General features: G+C 44.2%; 1 protein-coding gene and 1 long non-coding RNA gene across 2 annotated transcripts in view; both read right to left on the reverse strand.

The window, feature by feature from the left end:
* Positions 1-25,947, reverse strand: part of LOC115403882 (interferon-induced protein 44-like) — a 52,367-nt gene extending 26,420 nt beyond the window's left edge. The window contains exon 1 of the mRNA XM_030112920.1: positions 25,929-25,947. The gene's annotated coding sequence lies outside the window, so the exon portion shown is untranslated. The remainder of the gene's footprint in view (positions 1-25,928) is intronic.
* On the reverse strand, positions 8,712-23,826 carry LOC115403889 (uncharacterized). The gene is made up of 3 exons (XR_003933258.1): positions 23,777-23,826; positions 17,271-17,371; positions 8,712-8,739 (listed from the first exon to the last, which is right to left on the reverse strand). It is a non-coding gene; the product is annotated as an uncharacterized LOC115403889 (long non-coding RNA).
* Positions 25,948-26,964: the final 1,017 nt, after the last annotated feature.

Here is a 26,964-nt window from a genome sequence, read left to right on the forward strand (position 1 = left end):
ACACAGTAGGTCTGATCCCGGTGGATGACCTGCTCCATAGCCCTCCCCAGCCTGGAGGCCAAGACCTTGGACAGGAGTTTGTAATCCACACAGAGCAAGGACACGGGGCGCCAGTTCTTGATGTTCTGCAGGTTTCCCTTCTTGGGGAGCAGAGTGAGCACTGCTCTCCTGCAGGACACTGGCAAGGAACCAGAGGCCAGACACTCGTTGTGGACGTCCAGGACATCCCTACCCAGGATGTCCCAGAACGCCTTGTAGAACTCGGCGGTGAGCCCGTCGATCCCAGGAGACCTGCCCGTTGGCATCGCCTGCAGCGCTGTCCAGGCAGGCCTCCAGTTGTTTGTTGGCCTCAGAGACCTGAGGTAGTCCCCTCAGGAACCCCTCCAGGAGCTCCTGCTCCTCCTTGAACTCACTCCCATACAGGGAGGAGTAGAAGCCCACCGCCGTCCTCCGTATCTGGCCTGGTACGGTGATCTCCTCCCCCGTGTCTGAGCGCAGTGCGTGGATCACTCTCCCCTGTCCGGCCTTTTTCTCCAGGCTAAAGAAGAAGCTGGAGGGAGCATCCATCCCTGTGATGGTCTGGTACCGGGACCGAACCAGTGCGCCCTGCACTTTAACGTTCAGCAGGCCGGCTAAAGCCATTTTTTTTTCCTTTTGAGGTTTTCAAAGTCACCTCGATTTCCTGAGGACTCACTTAAATGCTCCAGCTCCACTATCTCAGTCTTCAGATCCTTCATAGATCTGGTGATATCACTGGTGACATTGAGGGTGTGCTGCTGACACAGAAGTTTGATCTGCGTCTTACCGTGGTCCCACCACTGCCTAAGACTGCTAAAATCTCCCTTCCTCTGTCTAAAACCCTTCAAAAAACATTAAAGCCTCCCTAAAACTTTTATCAAATGTTAAAACAGAGTTAAAATGCCAGTAAGCACTCCTTGGCCTGACATCCCTCTTAAAAATACTGCTTAAAAGTAGACAATGATCAGTAAAACCAACCGGTAAAATATCACACCTCCTAAAAACGTTAAAATGATGCTTAAAACAATAAATAGGATCCAGCCTGGCTGAGGAGACCCTGCTCTCTCTACAGTTGGACCAGATGTCCTGCCGACAGTCAGGATGCATCCTTCTCCAGACGACCACAACGCCCTGAGAGTGGACCAGCTGCTTCAAGACGTGCTGAGAGGCTGGATGAGGCTCTGCATGGTCCAGATCTAAAGTTGCGTCTTCTGTGCAGTTAAAATCCCGACCCACAAACAAATAGTCCTCCGACCCACACCCACTTACAACCTCAGATAGTTTGAGGAAAAACTGCTTCCTCTCTGCACCGGCTGTTGGAGCATAAATGTTAATAAATACAAGTTTAAAATGGTGGAACTGAGCTTTGACTAAAAGTAGCCTCCCCTCTACACAATGCTGGACCTCCAGTGAGTCGGGGTTAAAAGCCCTGGAGAAGAGGAGGCCCACTCCTCCACTGAGAGGAGTAAGATGGCTTCAGATGGCCTCCCCCCTCCATTCCCTCCTCTTTTCAGCCTCAATGCTAAAATCACGATGCGCTTCCTGAAGGAACAGGACGTCGATCTTCTTAAGTGTGGCTGTCTCATAAACTGACTGTCTCTTTCTCAGATCTCTGGCTCCATTTATGTTTAAAACACCCAGCTTAAAAACATCCATGGTAAATGAGATGTCTAAAACCAGGATAAGAACAAATAAATTAATTAAAAAACACTTGGCTGCCACCCTCATCATTTAGTTGTTTTTTTGCCTTCGGCACCAGTTTTTTCAACCTGTAGCATTCCTGGTCAGTTAGGCCGGACTCATGTCTATTCCTCATGTGTACCCTGGCTGGGAAAATAAAACCATTTAGATCCGGAAATGATCCCCCACCTTCACCCTGTGCTGATTTTTGGTCTGGTGTAAAAATGTCTTGATTTTGTCTGTGCTGTATGGTGACCTGTTTTTCTGTGAACTGCTAAAAGAAATATCGCTGCTGTCTGACACACACTCACTGTCACTGTCTGACACTTGCCCCTCCACACAGCTTTTCTTTGCATCTGCATTCTTACCTTCTTTCTTTCTTTTACCTGGTTTAACTCTGTCCATTCTATCTGCCTCCATCTCCTCCTCCTCGACCTGTTCACCCCAAGAGGCGCTCCTGCCTGCCTCTCCTTCCTCCTCCATCTCTTTTCCTCCCTGTTCCTCTTCTGCTTGCTCTTCTATCACTGTCTCACCCTGATCCCGCTCCACCTGTCCCTCCACCTCACCTTGCTTCTCCTCCCCTCCCTCACCCACTTTTTTTTCTTGTTTTTTATCTTTTTTCCCCTCCACCTCCGCAGTGTTATTTACAGTAGTGTCAGTGTCCCTCCACCCGGCAGACTCGCTCTCCTCTCCCCTGCCGCCACCCGCAGCTTCACCCGGTGTATTTACACTACTCCCCCCGTGCTCGGTGCTCTTCTGTGGGGCCACGACAGATCGCCTCCTCGGGAAGGTCCGAGGAGCCGCAGTCGGCCGCTCGGACTGAGCCGGGGCCGCCGCGTCCCCCGGGAGCCCGGAGCGCGGAGCCGCTGCCGGGGGGGGGACCCCCCAGGCGTTGGCCCGCGGCGCCAGGCCCGGAGCGGCTGCGGCCGTGGCGGCAGCGCCGGGTCCCCTGGAACCCGGTCCCGCCAGATCCGCCTCCGCCGAGCCAGACCCAGCAGAGCTGGACTCCGCTGAACCAGATGGAGCAGACGCGGCCGGGCAGGCCCTGATGGTGTGTCCCTCCTGTCCACAGCCGAAGCACTTCATGCCAGCTGAGCTTGCGAAAACCACGTGATCATAATCATTTACTCTCACGCGGAATCGGAGGTTCAGCTCCTCGCTCCGGTTGTTGAGTATCATAAATACGTGTCTTCTGTGGCACACGGCGTTCTTCAGCAGCTGAGACTTACATCCAGACAGGATGTCCTTCACCGAGGACACCACCTTTCCAAATCTGGACAGCTCGCGGATCAGAAGCTCATCTGGCACGAAGGGAGGGACGTTGGACAGGACGACCCGGACAGCAGGCTGAGACAGCGGCTGGACCGGGACGAACCTGTCCGCGATGGTAATGCCCGACTCCACCACAGCGTTAGCCTGCTACACCTGGTCCAGGAAGACCACCACGGCGCTGTTCATCCTCGCGACCGACCTAACATTATCGTAGCCCACTTTCTCCCCCACAGCCAGGGCCACGTCCTCCACGCTGCAGGGGGCGGGGCCACCACCCGGACCCCGTGTTTGCGGGTGAGCTGCCTGAGGTTGGTCATGGCTGCAGCCAGACCTCCCCCAAACAGACCAGAACCACCAAGAACCCAAATAAACGATATAAACTAATAAATGTGCTCTGTGATTAATAAACTACAGTGAATGTGAACATTAACAACTTAAACAGAAAAAGCAAGCTAAACGCCACACACCACGCTCTCACACACTCCCGCCGCCGCCCACTCCCAGCATGCACCGAGAGAGAGAGAGTGAGTGAGTGAGGATGTAAGTGAGAGGGAGAGTTGCCCCTTGTGTGTGGCAGTTCTGGTGTTATGTCTTTGCTAACTGTGGCTGACAGAATTAAACAAAAACACAAAGACTATTAGAAATATACCTGCTTCCTGTGGGTGTTTTTTTTGTTTGTTTTTGCTTTGGTTATAATGGTGGTACTTGGAAAGCCTAATTTTTTCTGAGATGGTACTTGGTTTAAAAAGTTTGAGAAACACTGCACTAGATAAAGGTAATAAACCATCAGAAATTAGCCAAGAATGGGATGTCTGCTGTGATAACGGGTGTAAACAGCGTGGCGTGAGCGGCGGAGGAACAGTGAGTACGAAGAGTAGTTAGTCGAAGTTCAGTGGTCCACTTCTTTTTTATTTTCTTGTGCAAAAAATCAACGATAAGGTGCAAAAAGGTGCATTGGAGGATTTCTGGAGTCAGGCTTCCCCAGCAGCAGCACACAGCTCACAGCTGCCGCCAGCACAATCACAGGTCTCGGTCTCTCTGCTGAGTGTCTTCGGACCCTTAAGTACACCCAGCTTAATAGGGTAAAACCATAAAAACTCCAGGAGGTATAAAACATAATATTAGATCTCTAAAAATATGTTAAAATCCTCCACTACAAACTCATAATATTAACCTAACGAAAACAAAACCCATACTTAAAAATAAACCAAACTAACGACCCAAATAAATACATGAAATCCTAAAACCATATCTAAAATCCGTGAAACCACCCCCCACCCATTTCCACTCTTGGTCCAGCCCAGAACTTTCTTTAGTGGTGTCCGTCCCCCGGGGAATCTTTTGGCTGGACACCACTTCTGGACACAAGAGCAGAAAGGTGAGTTAAAAATCACACACACACTTCACCACATTCACACACCCAACACCTTCTCCACACTCACTGCATGCATGCCAACACCTAAAAGAAAAGCTAATTAAAACCAAGCACGTATATTGCACATTCCCCAATTTCATTTGTCATATGTTTGTCTTGCAGGTCCGCCGCCACACCCGACCAAACCCACAGACAAACAGCCTTCAATAAATAAATAATTTAAAATGACAATCGCTGTGACAATCTTCTTTAAAGTGCTGTGTGCAATAGTGCAATGTGAATGAGAGAAAGGTGTCTCAGTGCAAAGTGCAGTGCATTTAACCAGTGACGAACGCCTGTTCGTCACAACGGGTGACCAGCGTTCAGCACATAAATATAAATGGTGAGAAATGTTGAGCCAACAAGGCTGAGAGCTGTGATCAGTACAGAGATATCTGGAACCAGGCCTGGAAAACAAAAAACAGGTCAATCCAGAATCTACTGATCTCAGGGGATGAATAAACACCAATTCACTTCATGAATTTAACTGTTGGATTTTTTTTTTCCAGAGTAATCAATAGAATGTGAAAATAATATCAACAGATCAACAACTGTTGCTGTTTGTTGTGAGTTAAGTGGAACAAGTTCAAGTCATTTTGCTTCCATGTTACAGGTCTCCCAAACTCTTTCTCCCGAAGCACATGTTCAGTGGAGGCTGTGGCTCAGATGGTAGATGGTCGTCTCTCAGTTGGAAGGTTGTGGCTTAGATTCTCCATCTGCCCCTGTCAACACGCTAAAGTGTTCTTGAGCAATACACTGAGTCCCAAACTGCTGCTCTTGGGTGGACAGAGACTGACTGGTTATTTGGAGCTGGAGGGGCATGGCCCCACCTGGTGTCACCAGTCAGTACTGCAGGCAATCAATGTCAAATTCTTTAAGACCATCTGCAGTATTTATCTGTGAATATCACTCCCTAGGAGAGAGGGAGACATGACACAAAGGGAAAGGAAACATAAGCTAATGGGGGGGGGGGGGGGGGGGGGGATGGGCTGACAGGAAGTCGTGACATTGAATAATTATTCAATCAACTTAATCACTTGGACATTACTTTTTGGATAAATAATGATATAACCAATTTATATTTGGCATTCCTGAACAGCAGAACCTGGGCTAACCAAATACATCAGCCATTTTTACACACCCCAAACACAGCTCAAACATGAACTAAATGAATTATGAATCATATTCATGACCATGTCAACCCATTCGCTGAATTATTAGTTGTAGCGCTATGAAACTTGATACGAAACACACAAACCCCTACTCAAACAAAAGCAAAACGACCGCTGAATACAACCATATCACTCAAAGCCCTCGAAAACCACAGCATCTGCAAGAAATTGCCACAGAACAGCGAACAGCAAAATCGCTTTTTCAAACTACAGTATAAAAATTGCTTCTTACCTGTACTTTTTGCCATATAAAGTCCAAGTTATTCCTTACGGCCCGAACGCACTGGATGCCGTGCACAGCGCTTCTGATCGCCTCCCATGTTAAACCTACACTAAGGAACTTTTCAACCTTAATAAAACATTTTAATATCTTTTGTGATGATACTTCGACTTACAACTAGTTGAATGACCCTCTGTCACGGGCTGAGGGCGTCAGTATTGCTTTCACTTGGACTGAGCAGCTGTGAGGAGGGTGGTGGGAACCCTGCACACTAAAAAACTCCAAATGTGCAGACTGCTTTACAGCATGCGTCACATCACGATATAACATTGTTTAGCCACTATTAGATTCATTTAGATTCATTACCTCGTCGCTATCCGTCCTTCACACAGCCACTGGAAACAAATGAAGGCGAGTTCAGTCCGACAGCATGCCCACCGGGAGCAGCATTTTACGATGTCCCGCGCTAGTCCTCATGGGAACTGTAGTATTCGGTCAGGCAAAACACTACCGCTTTTGTCCACTGGCGCCGCCAAAATCAACGAAAACTGAAAGTTCCTTAGTGCAGCTTTAACTGACTGGCGGCACTGACTGACTGGTCGCACACAATGCGCAGGGGGGCGCCGCACGCGCCGTGGCTCCCGCCGTGGCTCGCGCTCTGCAGCGCGCCCGCTCCGCTTCGCTCTATTTTTCACACGAGCCGCGAGAGCGCCAACTGTCAAGCTGGATCAAGCAGATCGGACCAGACAGGAAGTCGGAAACAGAAAAGGCAAGAGAATCCGGTCAATTTTCAAAATAAAATACATTGAACGACGATTAGTTACAGTGTTGCTCGTCCATCTGTCACTTGGGTCTAATCACAAGAGAGATGGACACACACAAACAGACAGACGCACGTACGCACCCAATCGAACACACACACACACACACACACACACACACACACACACACACACACACACACACACACAGCGACAGAGATTCGCATGATGCAGAAAAAAAGAGGACAGGAGGAGAAAGTCTCTCCACAGGTCACCAAAACACACACATCCATACTGGCAGAGCGAGACAGAGGGAACAGATGTGAAAACCGAGAGCAGACGGATCCAGCCGAGTGCAGTCAATGTGTGACCAGCGCAGAGAGCGCAGGCAGTAGATACGCCTCCAGTGCGAACAGCCAAGAGCCGGCGCGGAGTGGTTCTCGGCGCGCACAGCGCCTCCGCTACGCTTCCGCGTCCAGTGCGCGCGCCGTGGCGCTGGTGATTCGCTCCAGTTCTATTTTCTGCACTGCCGCTTCAAAGCCTCGTAAATTCCCTGTTGTTGAGAAAGCAACAGACAGGAAGTTACACCGGAAGTTTCAAAATAAAACAGAATGCACGACCTCACGGAAGTAACTTTTTTTTCTAAATGTTGTGATTACGCCGCCTCGGTATAGGCACGAGAATCAGCTCAACAGGGTCCCAGACAGTAACAAACGCGGAAATTACTGTTTTTATCTAGAATAAACCATACAAAAGCAACTATTGGATAAAGAAAAGTACTCATTTGAGATCAAAACATAAACAAGGGATGTCCTGATCAGGTTTTTTTGCCTCCAAGTCCTGTCATTTTGAGTATCTGCCGATTCCGAGTCTCGATCCGATTCTTTTCTAATATAGTGAAATATGTACATTATCTATGAAAAAAACTGAAAAACTTATGAAAAGTTCTCCTTTTTTATTTTCTTAATGTCAATTCAAAACAACACTTAGAACAGTGCATTTCTGTGACTAAAAATAACGATCTCATTTAACTCATTAAAGCCGGACATGCATTACCGCTGAAGCATGCGTCAGTGTGCAGCAGTGGCCAGAAACATTCAATACAAAGGTAGGAGGCAGTGCAGCAACACGATCTGTACCCGGAAACAGGATCAGTTATGCATATGCGCGAGTTTGATGCATTTCATTGCCCAAGAAACAGCTGATTAGCGCAAGAAAAAAAGACCCAGCGTCAATGGTAGAACTGTGCAACAGCGCTTCTGGGTTTAATGATAGAATTGTGCAACAATGCCACTATCGTAAATCATGTGATCGGATCGGGACATCCCTAACATAAACCATGTTCTCACCCTTGCTGGAAGTAATATAAATTACAGATCAATTGGGCTGGGACAAGCAGAGCGACCTTGCAGAAGCGAAATGAGGTGTTTTTTTTTGTGTTTTTTTTAATTTTCTGTTTATATCATGTGTTGTTCGAGTGATATCGGGAGCACGAGAGCTGCGCTGCGCTGTAGGTGTGCGTTGAGTTTAGGAGCAAGACGCTGGCACTCTGCGGCGCGGCGCAGCGCCTTTGCATCCGATGGAAATTGGGGGTAAGACAAGCATGCTGCGCACGGGCCCTGCAGAGCGCAAATCACGCACAGGGTGCAATCGCAGCTGTTTTTATGCGTGTAGGTGATTGTTTATGAGCACATTATGCATGACACAGAAGCGAAAGTTGTTTTTTTTTTCGTGTTAGCAACTGGTTGCTTCTTGAAAATGGCAAAAAAAGCACCAAAAAAACTTTTTACTGCTGTTGAGGTGAGCACATAATTGGACATTTGAGTGATGAAAAAAATATTTTGCGTGTGCACAGAAAGCTCACACCATACTGCCTGTTTAATTTCATTCATGAACATCCATACAGGACTCAGTAAATTGTGATACTGCTGACATTGATAACATTTCAGTTCTGTTTTCAGGTGTTAAATGTCAGTGTTTTTATAATCACCATTTTCAATCATGTTCCATGTTGTGATTGAGGGTAATTTCCTGGACGCCATCGTCATCTGACGCAGACTGGCCATTCAAGAAGTCTTCTCCGTAGTCAATGATCTTTCTCATTTTGATCAGTAATAGTGCAGAGTCCTCATCTGTTTCACAGTTCTTTACTGGAAAGATGCAGTTCATTGGAGTTCCCAGCACAGCACTTACTGCTTCCATCTAAGTTTGAACAAAATATAACCAAAAACCTCATTAAGAGATTATCATAATGAGACGATATTAATTTACTTCGATGAACAGTTGATCAGCCATCATTTCACTTCTGTCGACTGACCTTCTCATCCCTGCTGACTTAGTCTGCTCTCTCCGTCCACGAGTTTTTTTGCTATCTGGATTTCTTTGTAGACGGGGCTACAGCGTGATGGCTTCACAGAGTCACTCTTCAAAGTTGGCGTCCATCTACAGTATGTTTGTTTACTGTGGCACTCTGGCTCATGCACGACTGGTATGGAGGTAAATTTGTGTCTTTATTTTTCAATAAAAAAAAAGTTGCTCCAATCGCAAAACATGTTTTCAATCAGAAAATACTTCACTTCAATAAAAAAAGAACGTTTTCAATCAAAGAAAAAACTTGTTTAAACCCAAAAAAGAATTGGATACCCCAAAAAATTGCATATAAACACGTTTTTTTCTTTGATAGAATTTATTTTATTTTTTTTTTTTGAAAATACATTTTTTGATTTAAGTCCTATTTTTGGATTTGAGCCATATTATGGGTAGGACATTTGTGTCTTTATTATTCAATCAGACATAACTTCAATCAAAAACAATGTTTTCAATCAAAGCAAAAAAAAAAAAAAATGTTCGAGTGTTTTGACTTTGTTTTGACATTCAAACACCTTTTTTTTTATCAAAGTGAAAAAAGTTTTGAAGCCTCTTTTTTGAAGCCTCTTTTTTGGAGCCTCTTTTTTGGAGCCTCTTTTTTGAAGAATGTTTTTTGATTGAATCATTTTGACACAAACGTCCCGCAGTGGGCGGATGCTTCTCCATTGGTCGGGCATGTTTGAGTGACAGGTGTCCACACCAATGAGGAATCTCTCCAGAAGAAGCTAGAAGCTGGAAGCTAGCTGCTTGTGTGTGCGGGGGAAGTCAGTTTCTATTTCGGGGTCTGCTGGAGCTCCGACGCTGCATTGCTGCCTCCGACTTCGGCGATAGAAACACATGTATGTATGTGTATGTGAGTGTGTGGGTGTGTATCTGGATATGTATGTATATGTGTGTGACTGTGTATGTGTAAATGTGTATGTATGTGTGGGTATGTTTCTGTGAGCATGTATGTATATGTGTGTGGGTGTGTATCTGTAAGTATGTATGTATGTCTGTCTGTATGTGTGGGTGTATTTGTGTGGGCGATTGGAGGTATGTATGTGAGGAGAGAGTGTGGTGCCCTGTGGGGGGTGGCCCCAGTGGGCCTGGGGGTGGTGGGCCCTGGGTCTGGGTCCTTCCGCCCCCCCCTGTCTGTTCTCACTTTCACTCCTCCTGATGCATGATGGGTGTGTGCTTCTTGGGTCGGTGGCTCTCTGGCTATGGTCGCTGTCCACCCTGGTCCTGGGGGGAAGTGGGGGGCGTGGTGCTCCTGGCCCTGTCCTTCATCCGGGGGCTCCTGGGTGCTGCATACCCGGACCCCCCTCTCCCCCCGCTCTCATGCCCACACACGTAGGGCTTTGGGAGACGGGCTTATCATGTTGGGTGTGGTGGAGGGGGCCGTCTAAGTGGCCTCAATCACTGCACCCTTCAGTGGCTCACCTCTCAGTCTTAATTGCACTTAGTCATCTAACACAACCAAATACATAAAAACACACACGTCGGGGGGTCTTGGCACGCCGTGCCGGGGGTGGGGCTGTTCAGGTAGATGGGACTGCTCGTTAGGCGTCGCTCGCGGCACGGTGTGGTTAGTGCCCCTCAATTTTAATCGCAAACAACATATACTCCATCAACACTCACGAGCCGGGGGGGGGGGAGAGGGCAATGGGGTCTTCTGCGCCCCCGTTTCCGGGTTCCTTCTGGTGGGGGGTGGGGTGGGGGGGGAGGGGGCTGTTGTTTTCCCCACAGGCCTGGGGTTTGGACCAGCTGTGGTTTGGGGGGCTGCTGGCTCTGGGAGGTGCATACCTGTCTGCAGCGGTGGGGTTTGGGGGTGGGGGCGGTGGTTGTGGGTGGCGGGGCGGCCTGGATGTGGGGTTCGGTGTTCCCTTGGATGCCCTGGATCTCGGGGTGCGTGGCCGGAGCGCTGGGGGGGGTCCTGTCCTGGGGTGGGTAGCCGCCCGTGTGGGCCGGTTCTCCCGGGTGGGTCATGGCCCTCCGCCTGTGTGGGGGGTCGGCTCTTTGGCTCTTGGGCCTTGGGCTCTCGGCTCTGCCCGCCCCGGGTGTCCGGTGCCTGGGGTGGACCAGCTCCTGCCAGTCGTGGCTCCACGGGCCCCGGACCACCGGGGTCCACGGCCGGGGCTTTCCTCTGCCCCATTTCTGAACCGGAGCGGGGGCGTCTGCCTGGGGGAGCGGCTTGGATCCAGGCTCTGTGATGACCGCCGGCTGTCTGGGCTCTGAGGGACTCTCTGGCCTGCTTCTGGCCTTCTCAGGGGTCAGAGGTCATATATGCATGATCACTGTCATCATCACTATCACCATCATATTTGCATGATCACGCTGATCTTTAATCACTCTTCATATACTCGGTTACCTCGTCTTCTTGCGGTGGTAATGGTGATCTGTAGTAGCCCTCTCTTGACGCACGCCCCGAGTTTACTGCTAGTTACTACTAGCTATATTCTCAAAAAAAAAAAAAAAAAAAAAATATACATATATATATATATATATATATATATATATATATATATATATATATGTATATGTATGGTTCTGTCAGTTTTTGTGTTGGTTGTCGGCTCTGTTTTGGTGTTGTCTAGATTTGGGTTTGGGACTGTTCTTGATTGCGTGTGGTGCGTCGACAACACTGTTTTGCATTTTTACATAGGTTGTGAGAGAGATTGAGATTCAGTCTCGTCCTGCTGCTAACATTAAAATCTGTTCGGATACAATCATACAATTTCGCATGCCTCACCTGCCGAACAGGACAAGGGGGAAAAAGAAAACAAACAAAAAAAACCCAAATGTCCTACCGATAATATGGCTCAAATCCAAAAATAGGACTCCAATCAAAAAATGTATTAAAAAAAAAAAAAAAAATTATCAAAGAAAAAACGTGCTTATATGCAATTTTTTGGGGTATCCAATTCTTTTTTGGGGTTTGAACAAGTTTTTTCTTTGATTGAAAACTTTTTTTTATTGAAGTGAAGTTTTTTCTGATTGGAAACATGTTTTGCGATTGGAGCAACTTTTTTTTGATTGAAAAATAAAGACACAGATTTACCTCCATAGACTGGCACATTTGTGCAACGTGGACACAAAATTTGGCATATGTGGTTCAAACAGAAATATCAGAACCTGGGTTTAACCCTCCAGACTGCTCACAAAGGCTCTGATAGTGTAAAGGTCACAGACCCTGTTACCCCCCCAGTGTTATTACGGTATAAAATACCAGAGAGAGTCAGAGTAGCCTTTATCGTCATCGCAACAAGTTACCGAATTTACAAGTTTCAACAAAATTACTGGGTTTTAAAGATGCCCATGCAGCCAATTATGGCACTCTGTCTTAAAAAAGAAACAGAGTTAAAGAAACTCAGACAGAAATTGGGGAAGGTGGGGAGGGTTGGTGGTAAAAAAAAGATACACCAATTCAGATCACGGTTCCAAAAGGGAGTAGTGATTAGAAGTGAGAGACCAAAAAAAGCCAACCTGCGCACAAACACAGCAAGACACGTGAGACATGTTGCTATCAGACTAATGGATCAGCGGTCGCAGCTATAACATCAGCGCAACACGTCATCACCACTCGTCGTCAGCAGAAAAGTGTGGTGGAAACATTGAGAGTGGGGGAGGGAGTGTGTGTGGCATGTATGTGGCATTTCCGTTAATCAGTCCATGTAGTGTGTGTGGTTTGGCCCGCCTCCCCTTTGCGCTCCAGCTGGGATGGTATTTGCCGGGATGGCCTTGAACGAAGCAGTCCAGAGGTGAACTTGGGTAGCAGCTGGGAGAGAGAGAGACAGGGAAGATAGAAAAAGCAACCATTCTTGTTCTTGAGTCTTCAGGGAGATGTTTAGTCTTCCAGGGGTGCCAAACACAATCAGAAGGTCTCTTGTTTTGGTGGAAGGAGCCGTTTGACCTTCCTTTGCTCAGTTTCTCCACATTTCAGACAAAAGCTGGTTTAACCCTCTCAGCGATGGTGACATCTGACTTGCAACTCAATTGTCCATAACCCAAATTGTCCACCTTTCGAAAGAGTTCGCACCAACGGTCGGTCTCAGCTTTTGCCCGTTGATTTGAAAAGACCGTCCTCCCTTGGACGTCTTTTGTGGCGGCGGTCTTCTTAATCCTCCAGAGGATCAGTTCGCAGCACAGGCCAATCAGCAGCAGGCCGATCATCATAAATCTGAAAATGTAATCATCCACAATGACCTCGACGGACAGGGGTGCCAGGCATGTGACACCCCTCCACTTCTCCCGGGCGTCCATCACATACCCAGCATGCCGAGTCCCATCCGGACAGGCAGGATCCTGCTCCTGTGCTCTTTGTTGAAAAACTCGTATCAATTGCGTAGAGAGACCAGCTGATCAATTCCCTGGATGATAATTGGTTTGTTCGGAAAACCAAGTCAAGTCCAGTAAAACAGACAAGACAGAGAGCAGCAAGCAGAGAAAAGAGGGAGGGAGAAGCAAAGTAGGGAGCGATAGAAAAAGCATCCGCCTCCTCCGAGAACCAGTAAAGAAGACCTCCTTTTCAACTAAGAAATCTGAAATTTTAGTATGTTGTTCTACCTTCCCTCAGGATCACATCCTTGGTGGTTTAACTCCACTTAGACCTTTCTGCTGTCCGTACAGGGCGCCGCAATGTCCAGTTCAGACAATCAATTAAGCATCATCATTTAGTCAAATTTGCTTGAAATAAGATGACATTTGTGGAATGTGTTCACACCTCTGACAGAAAGTCACACGTAGAATTTGGAAGCCCCGCCTCCTTCCTGAAGATACTTCAAGTCAAGTTCAAGACCACAATGCAGGAGGATCATATAGGGACAAATACACATGTACATACACACACACATGTACACACACACACACACACACACACACACACACACACACACACACACACACACACACACACACACACGATTCAACCCAAATGGTATAAACTGCAGTATGTCTGTGAGGGCTGCTGTCCTTTCTTTGTATTTTTTTGAATAAATGATGAATCATAATCATCAAAAATAAATAATACATTAATATTATTTGGGAAATCAAAACAGAAGTTGTTATTTAATGGAAGAGTATTCATGGAAAAACATTATTATTTAATGAGCAAAAACTTTAAAATATTTCAAACAACCACAAAAAAATTTGGTCTGTGACACACACCAACCAGTACAGCAACAGCTCTGCAGAGAAAGCTGTCAGAATTTACATAGAAATGAAAAAAAACTACAAATCACATCCATAAATTGAATAAAAACTATGAAGATAAAACATCTATTTGTCTCTTGAGAAGCATATTTTTTAAATTACAGATATTTCTCCATTCTGTTGCTTTTATTATGGTTCTTCCTTTGATCTGTTTCAGAAAATATTTGATCAAATCAAATCAAATCAAACTGAAGTCATTCAGTGCAGGGAATCATATTTGTGGTTAAATGTAACTATTAAGTGCAATTCACTCTGCTAAAAACAAACAAACAAAAAAAAACCTCTTTCGTCCGAAATGTATCCGTGACATTATTTACATGGCCACTAGGGGTTGCTTGATGTTAAAATGCACCCCATGGTCGAAATTTGAGGCATGAATTAAGACCACTGTGCTTGTTTGAGTTGGAGGACTTGATCTGGAGAGCAATTTTAATTCATAACTAAACAAAAAAAATCCAAGAAAAAAAAAAGAACTCCACAAAGACACCAAAGTTATAAAAAAGGCAGTGCAAGAATCTCAATGTTTTGGTCTGACCTTTTACATTTATAACATTTCAGTTCTTATTTCAGGTGTTAAATGTCAAAGTTTTTTACCTGTTCAAAAAAATCCTTGTCTCAGATTTTTATTCAGTACTACCTGATTCCCATTCTCCAAGCTCTAAAATGACTAATTATACCAATTACATGTTGGTGGGACCGTGGTTATGCCTATTGCCTTCCACCTTTGCCAAAGCCACACTATTAAAAAAAGTTTGTAAAAAATACAGTAAAAAACTGTCAAACAGCAACAGCAAAGCACCATCAATTCCAAAATTGTGTATCACCGTAGGAAATACACTGAGTTTCTGTAAATCAAGATACAGTGCATAACTGTAATTTTCCAATATATAAAAGACAGACAACTTTACTGTGATCTTTTCAAAGAATTGTAAAATTTATGAGGAAATATCATGAAGACAAAAGTGGATAATAAGTCTATAATCTGCAGTAATATTCAGGATAAATCATAGATTCCACAGATGTGTATGTTTAAATTTACAGAAAACCGTTAATCATTCAGCATGTTAGGCACCAGTGATAGTCAAATGGCAGCCCGCGGGCCGAACCGCCCAATCCGGCCCACGACTGGATTGCAACGGACGCACGCAAGCAGGCACGCACGCACGCACTCACGTACGCACGCACACACACACCCCTCGGGCCCGTGGTGGTACACGCACCCCGCACCCAGTCCAGTCCCCCCAGCCCGGGTTCCAAGTGCCCAAAAAACAGTGGCCTGAAGCCGAATCGCATTGACGACCACTGATATACACTGTCATTTCTACAGAAAAAACATGTTCAAAATGTGGTCTATATGTTGATGATTTAAAGAAAAACAATATTTCACAATGACATAATATCAGCTGTTGTTATTTAATGTTTTCGATTGACTGTTTCGATTGACTGCTTGGAGCGCAAGTTCATGAGCATATCCTAGAACAGATAGCAGGTATGGGCTGCACGGTGGCGCAGTGGCACACTCTTGCCTCACAGCCAGAATGTCCCCGGTTCAAATACCAGTAGGGGCTTGAGGCCTCTGTGGAGTTTACATGTTCTCCCTGTGTGTGTGTTCCCTCTGGGTATTCTAGCTTCCTCCTGCAGTCCAAAACCATGCATACCAGTTTAATTGCCCCCAGTGAATGTGTGTCACCCCTCCAACAAACTGGTGAACTGTCCAGTGACCCTGTCCTTGCCTGAAGTAGCTGGGATTGGCTCCACCCCCCTGTGACCCTGGTAAGGACAAAGTGGCTTGGGAAATGAACAAATATTAATTCAATTAATTTTTGAGATAGACTGTAATTTTGACAGGAGATTATTGTAAACAAATAACAGTTTTATACTGCAAAATTTACAGTCACTATACCGTAAAGTCATCTACATGGTTACTGTAATTTTTACGGGGAATTTCTGGCAACCACAACTGCCAGTATTTTACCGTAAATTCTGCGGAATTTTTTTTACAGTGCAGGTAATGTACATATTTTAGTGATAAAGAGAACTCCAGATCCTCTAATTGTGTATGTGCTTTGTGTCATGTGAAATAAAATTTTATAAGCTTTCAGTTGGTACCACCAGTTATGCCATAACATTAATAGTGTCGTTTTTAAGAAAAAAAGAACCACATGTTCTATGTTTTCAAGCAATTTCACCAATACATCAACAATACAACTTCATGGCTCTTGTGGCAAGCATAACACCAGTCCCAGCAACATGTAATCGGTATATTTAGTCATTTTAGAGCTTGGAGAATGGGAATCAGGTCGTACTGAATAAAAATTGGAGATAAGGATTTTTTTGAACAGGATGTTACATGTTGCGATTGAGGGTGATTTCCCAAATTTCATCGTCATCTGAAGCAGATTGGTCATTCAGGAAGTCTTCTCCGTAGTCAATGATCTTTCTCATTGCGTACAGTATCAGTGAATCCGTCTCATCGTCTGTTTCAATTTCTGAGCTGTAGTTCTTCACTGGGAAGATGCAGTTCATTGGAATTCCCAACACAGCACTCACTGCTTCCATTTAAGTTTGAACAAAAAAAATTAACTGTTAAAAAGATTATCGCAATCAGACTATTTTAATTTACTTCAAAGACCCACTCCAATGAAAACCATGTATTTCATGTTTTTCACATTTTCATCAAACATTTTTCTTATGCTACAGGACATATATTTTGAAAACTATGCTCAAAATTGTATTTCTGAATATTTCTGCATTCAAATCACTGTGAACTATGAGATTAGACCAGAAAATGTCGATTCAAAAAGACTGGATTTGTTACGTCACAAACAAACTGGGCAGGCCATAAGCTCTGCCCCGCCCAATTCGACAGAGGCGAAAGGCTTTGCCCCCCAAAGGTTGTTTTATGCTTTCTGCAAGGATGTGGGGCTGACTCCGCCCAAAGCTGAGAGGCGAATTGCTAATGAGCTCTTTCGCTCTGCAGATACAGAGGCCTGAAAAATGCCACAGGTTTTGGCTAAAAACTTCATAACCCACAAGTGAAACACTCCTGAGAATGTTTGAAAAATAGCTATGAAAGAGGATTGGAGTGGGACTTCATTGTCTATAATCATGGTCGTCCCCTCTGTGCAGATCTGATGCTGCATTGATCGTCACCAGATCATGAAATCTCACCATACCTGCTTTTTGATGTACTTGCTCTTGTAGACATTCTTTACATCTTCTTTGACTTCAGGACAGGCTTCATCGATTTTGGTGAGAACAGCAATTTGTGGGATTCCTGCCAAGAAAGAGCAGAAAGCATGGCAATTAGTTTATCTCAGAATTTATATGAGTGCTTGAAATTCAAAAGTTCGACCTGAAAACTGTTTCAAATCTCTTCCCAGAGTTCAATATGTGTCTTTATTTTTTAATAAAAGATGTCTATTCCTTTATGTCTTTTGTGATGTGGAAGATATCTCATAATGCTGCATCATCTGCTTTCTACAGGGAGGCTTCATGAGAGGAAAGACATTTGGATCAAGGTCCAGTGTATGATAGACTTCTAGAAACTCAACAGTATTTTGAATGAAACAAGCTGTTAATGGACTGATTGACTGTCCTGTACAAGGCCTGGCAATGTTTCACTCTTTGTGGTGTAGAAAATATTAGTGTAAACAAGTTTGTGGGTCCAACCTTCCATGTGGAAGCAAAAAAGCAGGAACTGTGTGTGTACAGCTGAATATATATTTGATATGCTTGTAGAACAAAGGTTTCTGCAATGTAAATAATACAATTGACGCTGCAAACATGAATTTATCAATGTGATGTATCTCTTCCTAACCAGAGTCACTCACACTGCCAGCCCCTCATGTTTTTCATGTGATATACAGGCAGCTTCACGTGTCATGCTCTGCACTCCTGCAGTCACTTTGAAGAAATGCTGTTTTGTGTTTTCTGTTTTTTTTCAGGTGGGCATTTGCTGGGCTGGGTTTGCAGAGGCAGGATTCTGGCTGCTGACTGCAGTGGTCTGTATCACCTGTGGTGTCGAGTGAGGATTGTTCCCCTGATAAGCAGTGGCTCTATTTAACTGGCCTCACCTGGCGTGGGATTATAAACCTTCATTTGCCTATGTCGGTGTGTGACGGCCAAATTCCACATCGTCCGCTCCACTCCGTCACATCCAAAATACGGATCAAGTCCATTAACTGATCTGTTGGAGCACTGCCGGATCAAGATCAAACAGGAAAAAGAATGGTGGCAACGCGCGGATTTTCAAAATAAGATCAAGTGTCCATTTGGAATGTTCACTACATTGCAAGAAATTTAATTGATAGTAAAATGAAAGTTTAGACATATAATTGAATGTAATGTGTAATGCACTTATTGCACCAAATTGTCTGTTGAATAATCCTGAATAAACTATTTCCAAACTCTTTTGTATGAGTATTTTTGTACCTCATAATTTAGAATTTTATTTTTTATTTTATTTTGAATGCCCTCACAGGGCTCACATCCTGTCACATTCCTATCATTGACACTCACAAGAGCAGCAATGGATGAGGAGACACTCTTTTGGAAGCATAAATGTAAATAATACTTTTTCACCCTTTCTTCAAAGACACCAACAGAAAGGGGAGAGTCTGGGTGGACATAGCGCCAGTTTCTCAAGTGTAGGGTGAGTTAAATTCACTTAAATACTTGTAACGACTGTTTATTACTGTACTGGTTTGTGGTACTTTGGTATTACTCCTTTAAGTTGTCCAACAAAACTTTAATAAGAGGCCAACCCATCACAAAAACATAGCGATAAAGTGTGATGTCTTACATCTGGCGCATGCTCTCCTTGGGGCTCTGTGGCTCGGCGGAGCACAGTGGATGGATGCAGTGGGAGTTGGATTTCGCATCCAAGACAGAGGCGGACCAGAGCAGAGCAGACACATGCTGTAGAATTTGACCCTAACAAGTGATTCAGTCTTCAGATTTGTTAATTTCCTCTCACCAGTACCCTCTGCCCGAAGTCTGGTGAATTGGACAGCTGGCATTTCCAACTTGCATTATGGTTCTGGCCATCCACCTGTCCACACTCTGACCACGAGGTCTGCTCCAACTTGAAACTCAGCCCCAGAAGGACTTCACCAGATGTATAGAACTACACTGGAATATTCTCTGTTTTCTGCAGCTCGGACTAAGTTTTGTTTTCTTTAAAGGTGCAATAAGGAGTTTGCACATTTTATGCGAAACAGCGTCCTCTGCAGGCCTTGGGCATAACTGCAGCTTAGTGAAACCCTCGTGCCTGTGGCAACAGTATCTGTCTGCAGGCTGCAGGACAGAGGCATGCACACAAGAGGGGAACTCCTTCCTCGCTCTTTAAGTTGCGCTGGAGTAAAATTTAAGTTTCTTTTCCCTGGTGGAGTCTGTGCTGGAGTTGTGGCAGTGCTAGAAACCAGTCCTTTCTTACTTTCTGGAAGATCCTGCTCAGTCGTTGCTCGCTAAGCATCTGGCGGAGCAATGGCGGACAAAATGAAACTTAAGGCCCGGTCACACCGCCCAAACTTTGCTGGAGCGTCCCTGGAGCGGTGAAAAAAAATCCATCACCGCTCGTGACCATTCACCACCGTTTAACAGAAGTTGGCCTCCGTTAAAGCAACGCCGTATACACTCGACCACCACTGATGTTTCCAGAGGGGCCCTCCTACCGCTCCGAAAGTTTTGAGCTGCACAAAATATTCAGAGCGGTGAGGAGCGTTGAATTGTCCGCCCCGGCAACGTTCACCCCCGCTCCACCAACACCCAGTCCAAGTTTGCACCACCAGACACAAGTTCGTGGATGCTTGGGTCCGCCAGGACAACGCAATCTTGAACGCTGGACCACCGCTGCTTCGCCAGTGCTGCCTGGGCGGCAATTAAACGTTTCACAAACGTCGGTGGAGCGGTTGTAAGCATTCTACGAGTGGACACGGGGTTGCTGGAACGTTGGAATGGAATAATAAATGAAAAAGGTTGAAGTAATATATAAAACAGTATTTTTTCACAGTTGTTAACACCAGAAAAGCCAAGACGCTCTGACAGACCGTTTGGGTTTTTATAATTCAAATATATCTGTTAAAATAATTCCCCTGTCCTCTAATTCTTTGAGTTTTCCTAAATATGTGTCTTGTATGTTTTTTCTGAAGCAAATAAGGTTTCTGAAGCAAATAAGGTCCTAGCAATGATACACATAATATTAGGGATGCACCGAAATGAAAATTCTTGTCCGAAACCGAAAAATGAGGAAAGTAAAGTCGAAAACCGAAAGCCGAAAGACAGAAAGAAATGAATAATTATTAGCTTATATTCCTCAGGGATATTCTCCAGGGATGATCAGGTTCATCGGATTAATCACTGCATCCAATTAGGACAGGACAGGAAAAGTTCCTGTCTGTGGCATTTAACCTACCGTATTTTCCGCTCTATAAGTAACACACAAAAACCTCTAACTTTCTCAAAACCCAACAGTGCACCTTATAATGTGGTGCACCTTTTTTGCAGATAATACGGTAATAAAGACCACCCGGTTGTCAGTCCGTTGTCTTGACCACGCTTCCCATAATTCGTTGTGACGTGATCACATGAGCAAACAACCTCTGCTTGCTGTAGCTAAGCTAGCCACTTCAAACTGAATGGTAAACAACAACGGCATCCACCTCGAACCCGTCAGTCACAGTTTGTCCTTCAGTCTCCCGACCAAAGAGCACGGCCCGCGGTTGGCAGTCCGCACGCTGTGCTGCCGAGAGCGGACAGCCGGGACGCTGGGAGCGGCCGGCCACTGGCCGACAGTCTGTCTGCTGGGCCGCCGGGAGTGATAGGGGACTTCACCAGCTGGCTGGACATCGGTGACCAACAGCCAAGACAGTCTGACAGATCGTTTCGGTTTTTATAATTCAAATAAATCTGTTAAAAATAATTCCTCTGTCCTCTAGTTCTTTGACTTTTCCTAAATATGTGTCTTGTATGACTTTCTGAAACAAATAAGGTCCTAACAATGACACACATAATATTACAAAGCATTCAGTGTCTCCAGAGGTGCCAATTACATCAAAGTACAGCAAACCATGTATTTCTCGTTTCGAAAAATTAATTTTTTAACGAACATATTTTCTGAATAAATACCTTTGTCCTGTAGAGCCTGCAGTCCCAGAATCAAATGAGCAGGGTGAGAACGGGACTGTGTGGGAAGGTGTCCATCCTGGTGCGCAGCCGGGGAGACTTATTTTACTAATTTTAATATGTTCTTGATTATTATTGACGGTCAGTAATACATCAATTTTGTGTGTGTTGGTGTGTGTGTGCGTGTTTGTCAGGGAAACGAGTGCGTGGAGTGTGAGAGGTGACGCTGTGCAAATGTGCACTGTAAAAACTTTAAAACCTGATTTGAGGCATTAATACAGCAGACATGAGGCATTAAAAGGTTTGCTTTAGCATTACCGCCACGTCTTTACCATTTTTTTTCAGCTGTATTGTTTCTGTGATTTTTTTTCTTTCGGCCGAAAGCTGAAATACACTTTTGAGTCATTTTCGGCCGAAAATTTTCGGTGTATCACTACATAATATTACAAAGCATTTATACCTCCAAAAGATAAAAAAGACGCACTTTGCGTTGCTTTTTTCTGCGATTGATTTGTTTTGGTTCATATGCGTGCATCTGAACAGGGAGCTAGCTCTGACATTAGCCAATCAGACAGACGTCCAAAAATCAACCAAACCCCCCCCCCCCCCTCCAAAAAAAACAAACAAACAAAAAAACAATGACAATAAAAAGAGGCATAAGAGACATAAGGTGGAAGAAGCTTTAGCAATGATACAGGAGGTCAGTGAGGGGGAATCGGATGGCGGAGACGTGTCGGACATCAGCAATCTTGACTGGACTGAAGAGGAGGAAAGTTCTAAATCACAGTCAGAATAGCCACGGGCCAAAAAGCGAAAAAAATGTAATTCTGCTGCTCCAAAAATGCCCAATCGACCTCCTGCGGCTGCACAGTCCAGCGCAGAACCTGCAGTGGCGAATGGAAGCATTGCATCACCTTCAGGTATAGAGAATTATTGTAGGCCACTGTCAGTTTACAACTAAATAATAATAACATAAAATGGTGTAAAGAAAATAAACTAATGTAATAAATCTCAATACAACAGTGAACACGGTAGTTGGAGCACTGCAGCGTCTCCAGAGGAGCCAGTTACAAATTCGGGTAAAATATTATATCCTCCATCAAAGTACAGCAAACCAAGTGTTTTTCGTTTCCAAAAATTAATTTTAGAACGAACATATTTTCTGAATAAATACCTTTGTCCTGTGGAGCCTGCAGTCCCAGAATCAACTGAGCAGGGTGAGGACGGACCGTGTGGGGAGGTGTCCGTCCTGGTGCGCAGCCGGGGAGACTTATTTTACTAATTTTAATATGTTCTTGATTATTATTGACGGTTAATAACACAACTGTTTTGTGTGTGTTGGTGTGTGTGTGTGTGTGTTCATCAAGGAAACGAGTGAGCGGAGTGTGAGAGGTGACGCTGCGCAAATGCGCACTGTAAAAAGTCAAATAAATTTTAAAATCTGATTTGAGGCATTAATAAAGCAGACATGGGGCATTAAAAGGTTTGCTGATCCTCTTGACTTAATATTTTGTTTATTTATGTTAATTTCTAATATATTAGATTACAGAAAAACAACCTGTTGTGCTCCTGTGCAAAAACACTGCAAAATTTATGACTGCCTGGCTGACCGTTGCAGCCTTTGGAGGGGGTGTAAGAATATTTCTTGACACAACCAGTGGGCCACATCTATTTACCTGACTCCATTGCTTCAGCTGCCTGCTCAGTAATGAATGATCTTCTTGGAGGCTGCTGCCTTTCCTTCTCCAGCCTTCCTCTTCTTTTGTCCATGTCGCATGATGAACTTCAACTATCCACTTCTATCAAAAATCGATCAGAACTTGTATCAAAACGGTCCGTTCAGCTCCGTAGTCACAGAACGAAGCTATACCAACGCTCGCTACTGCTCTCTGCTGCTCTCTACCGCAAAACCAATGCTAAAGCAACGCCGGCTTCAGCGGTGCACCGCTAAGCCAACGCCCATGTTATCGATTTTTTTTCCCATTTTGTGCGCGGTGACGAGCGTTCGGCCCCCCTCCCTACCGTTCAAGGAACGCTCCGGCAAAGTTCGGGCGGTGTGACCGTGCCCTAATGCACCTTTAAAGACTTATTTTTGAATAAATCCTGTGAGCTTTGCAAATTTCTGACTCTGGTTTACTTTCTGTGTCTGAGCCTCCGACTCGCACTGTGACATCAGGCAAGAGAATTCTGAAGTCAAAACATATCCTCGAAGTACATTATATGGATTATAAATTATTCAGCTGCATAACAAATGCAGATGCTTCACTCTCCATGATTTAACTGAGACGGTGACGTTTAAGTGTGGAACTAATTCAACAGTGAACAATCTGATTATCAGAAGAACACAATCTGTACTCTGCAATTACACTGCTCAAGCATGAACACACACATGGCTGAAGTACCTGATGTGGGATGAGGCACAATGGTATTTCAAAAACATTAGATTAACACTGTAAAGTGCTTTGGGGACTGTTGGGGAGTGTTGTTGGGGAGTTGGAAAAGCGCCACATAAGTGAAATATATTTATCATACAAAAAATATGTACGTCAACTCTTACCCAACTCACAGGCTGCTTCTCTGACGTCCCGTATCTTCTCAACTATTTTAGCATCCATCATTGTTGCTGTGTTGGCAGGAACAACACAAACCAGAACACTAACTTTATCATTCATAGCTGGTGTATTGTTGTAGAAGGGGTCGCTCTCAGACAGGGAACAAACAGGGTTAAACTGAAATGACAGCAACATTTTTCGTCACATTTATTAATGCAACTCTTCAGGGTTATTTGAGAAATTTTTATTTTTATTGCATTTTTGGTTAGAATTTCGAACATTCATTGCAAAGCTGTGCTGACTGTTTTTAAAAGATGAAATCTGAGGGAAATTTATTGATGCAGTTATCTTACTGTACATCCTTCTCTGACATTTCCTTTCAGGATCAGTTTGATGTCTTCGATATTTACCCCTCCCTTGTTGCTCTTCTCAATGCCCATGGTGTCACTGAAGATGAAGGGATAAAAGGTTTCCGGATTTTATGACTTTTGTACTGCAAGTGAAACAGTTATTTTGTCATGACAATATTCAACCCAGTCTCAAGGCAATTTATGACATGTCATTTAAATTAATCGACTGAATCGTGTCCAGGAGCATGTTACGCACACTTTTTCATGTCTCAAATGACATTTTTTAAACTAATACATTTCAATGGGAATCATATGGCCACTCCTCCTCCCTATTTCAGTAAATTATACATACATTATTGTTTCTTTTATTCAGTCAGATACCGGTAATAACCATTTTAACTGTTGTGATCTTGTCCACACTAAAAGTAACTTTAAAGATGTGTGCACCCACACTGCTCAACAGTAACATTCTGTAAACATGGTGATCATACCATTCAAATATCAAAGGGAATAATGCCGTGCCATGTCTCTTTTGTATGAAACATACTGGGAGTGTGTCTGTATGTGTGTGCGTGCATGTACACCTCAGTGTGTGTGTGTGTGTGTGTGTGTGTGTGTGTGTGTGTGTGTGTGTGTGTGTGTGTGTGTGTGTGTGTGTTCTCGTATTTCTATCCTTGTTGGGGCCAAATGTCCCCACAAGGATAGCAAAACGTGGAACGACGTGCCTTGTGGGGACCTTTTTCCGGTCCTAAGTAGGAGAAACAGTGTTTTCTTGACCATGTTGTTGTTACTGAAAAAAGTAAAAGTGCAAAAACATTTCTTTAGGGTTAGGCTTTGTTGTGGTGTGGGTTAGGGTTAGGGTTAGGGTTAGGGTTAGGGGCTAGACATGAATGGGAATCAATGGACGGTCCCCACGAGGATAGAAATACGAGACCGTGCGTGTGTGTGTGTGTGTGTGTGTGTGTGTGTGCGCGTACATATGACCCTGATTAATGATAGTTTTGTTTTTGGTTTTTATGACTGATTTTACTGTTTTGCACTTTGTGTTGTTTTTTTATGGATATGAAAAGTGCTCTACAAATAAAGATTGATTTGATTTGATTTGATTTGATTTGATTTGATTTGATGTGATTTGAACAAAAAAATCCATCCATTTTCTGTATGATCTAAACACGTATTGGCAATCTATGTGGTTCCATTCTGGGTTAAAATGTGTTCAATACTGAATAAAGCAACATAATAGGAGAGTTTGACTGAAGACCTCCTCAGTGTTCCCATGGCGTCTTGTGACCAGCTGCTGTTTGAACCTTGGACTCAGTCACACAAAGACTAGTCAAACCTACTGTCGTTGGTAGGGAGATGGGAGATGGGGCCTCGCGAAGACCTGGGAGTTTGATGACAGAAACTTAATGTTTCTTAAAAACAGATCCGCTTATACATGTGTTTTATCTATGGTGGAGCCACAAAAGTGTCCATGCGCCTCATGTATTACACTTCCTCATTTAAGCCCTGGTCTATTCGTGTGTCATTGTTGCTGCATTGTGAATCAGTATGTGTACATGTCAGTCAGTGTAGTTAGTGCTCTCCTCGGTGTCAGCCCAGTTCCTGTTTATCCACGTGTTTATGGAAAGAAATTAGTTTCTTCACAACCCAGCTGCCTGCATTTGCTTCAACCTGCACCCTGACAGTGTCAAAACAACTGAAAAGAAGTTTTTCATCTTCATACAAATGTTGAACAGTACATGATAATAAAAAAAATGAATGAGTACAATTTAAGATTTCAAGATATTCAGCAGTCTTCAAATACCTGTTTGGTAAAGCTGCCATCATAGGCAGTGGCTACCAAAGCTGGAGATGTGATTTTGCCTCGCAGAGCACTTTCAACAGAGTTGATGAAACTGGATTTCCCACAGCCTGGTGCTCCATGCAGCAGAACCCTGACGTACTGACCTTCTTTTTCAGGCTCATAGTTCTGAAAAAACTCATGTTGGCCTCTATCACTGGTCAGAAAGAAGGTTGATTCAGTTAACGTTTACAAATGTATTCTGCAAAGGATCCACATATTTGATGAAGCATTGTCCAACAGTATAACTGACAGGCAAACAGAAAATATCAGAGGCACGATGCTCTGAATGCTCACCCAAACTGGATCTTTCTCCATGGATCTTGCAATGCTACAAAACCAAAGGTAAATTATGTGAAAGACAGTTCTCACTAATCAAACTTTAGATTGATTTTGTATTGTATCATTAGTCTTTCATTATTTTCTCATTTGAGTTCAAACGTTTCTCTGCATCTAAAGTGTATTACTCGCAGATGGTGGGCAAATCCGAGGATCAGGTCGGGTATCATTCAGGAAGTCTTCTCCAAAGTCAACGATCCTTCTCAGTACGCTCAGTATCACTGCATCCATCACATCATCTGTTTTCAATTCTGAGCTGTAGTTCTTCACTGGGTATATACAGTTCATTGGAATGCCCAGCAATGTACTCACTACTTCCATCTAAGTTTAAACATAATATCACAAAAAGTTGAATTGTTTTCAGTCCTAATATACTTGCATGCTGTTGTAATTTACTTTAATAACTTTAATCACCTTTTGATTGATACACTCACTCTTAAAACTCCATAAAATTGTAAAATACCTGTTGTTTCATGTACTTGCTCTTGTAGATTTTCTTCAGATCTTTTTTGACCACAGGACAGGCTTCATCAACTTTGGTGAGGATCGCTATTTGTGGGATTCCTGCCAAGAAAGAGCAGAAAATTATTGTTTAATTATTTCAAATTTAAAATTTTGATAACAAGCACCTCAAATCTTCCCACCATACACCATGAGTCAA

This window comes from Salarias fasciatus, chromosome 17, assembly GCF_902148845.1.
Source record: "Salarias fasciatus chromosome 17, fSalaFa1.1, whole genome shotgun sequence".
Taxonomy (NCBI): Eukaryota; Metazoa; Chordata; class Actinopteri; order Blenniiformes; family Blenniidae; genus Salarias; species Salarias fasciatus.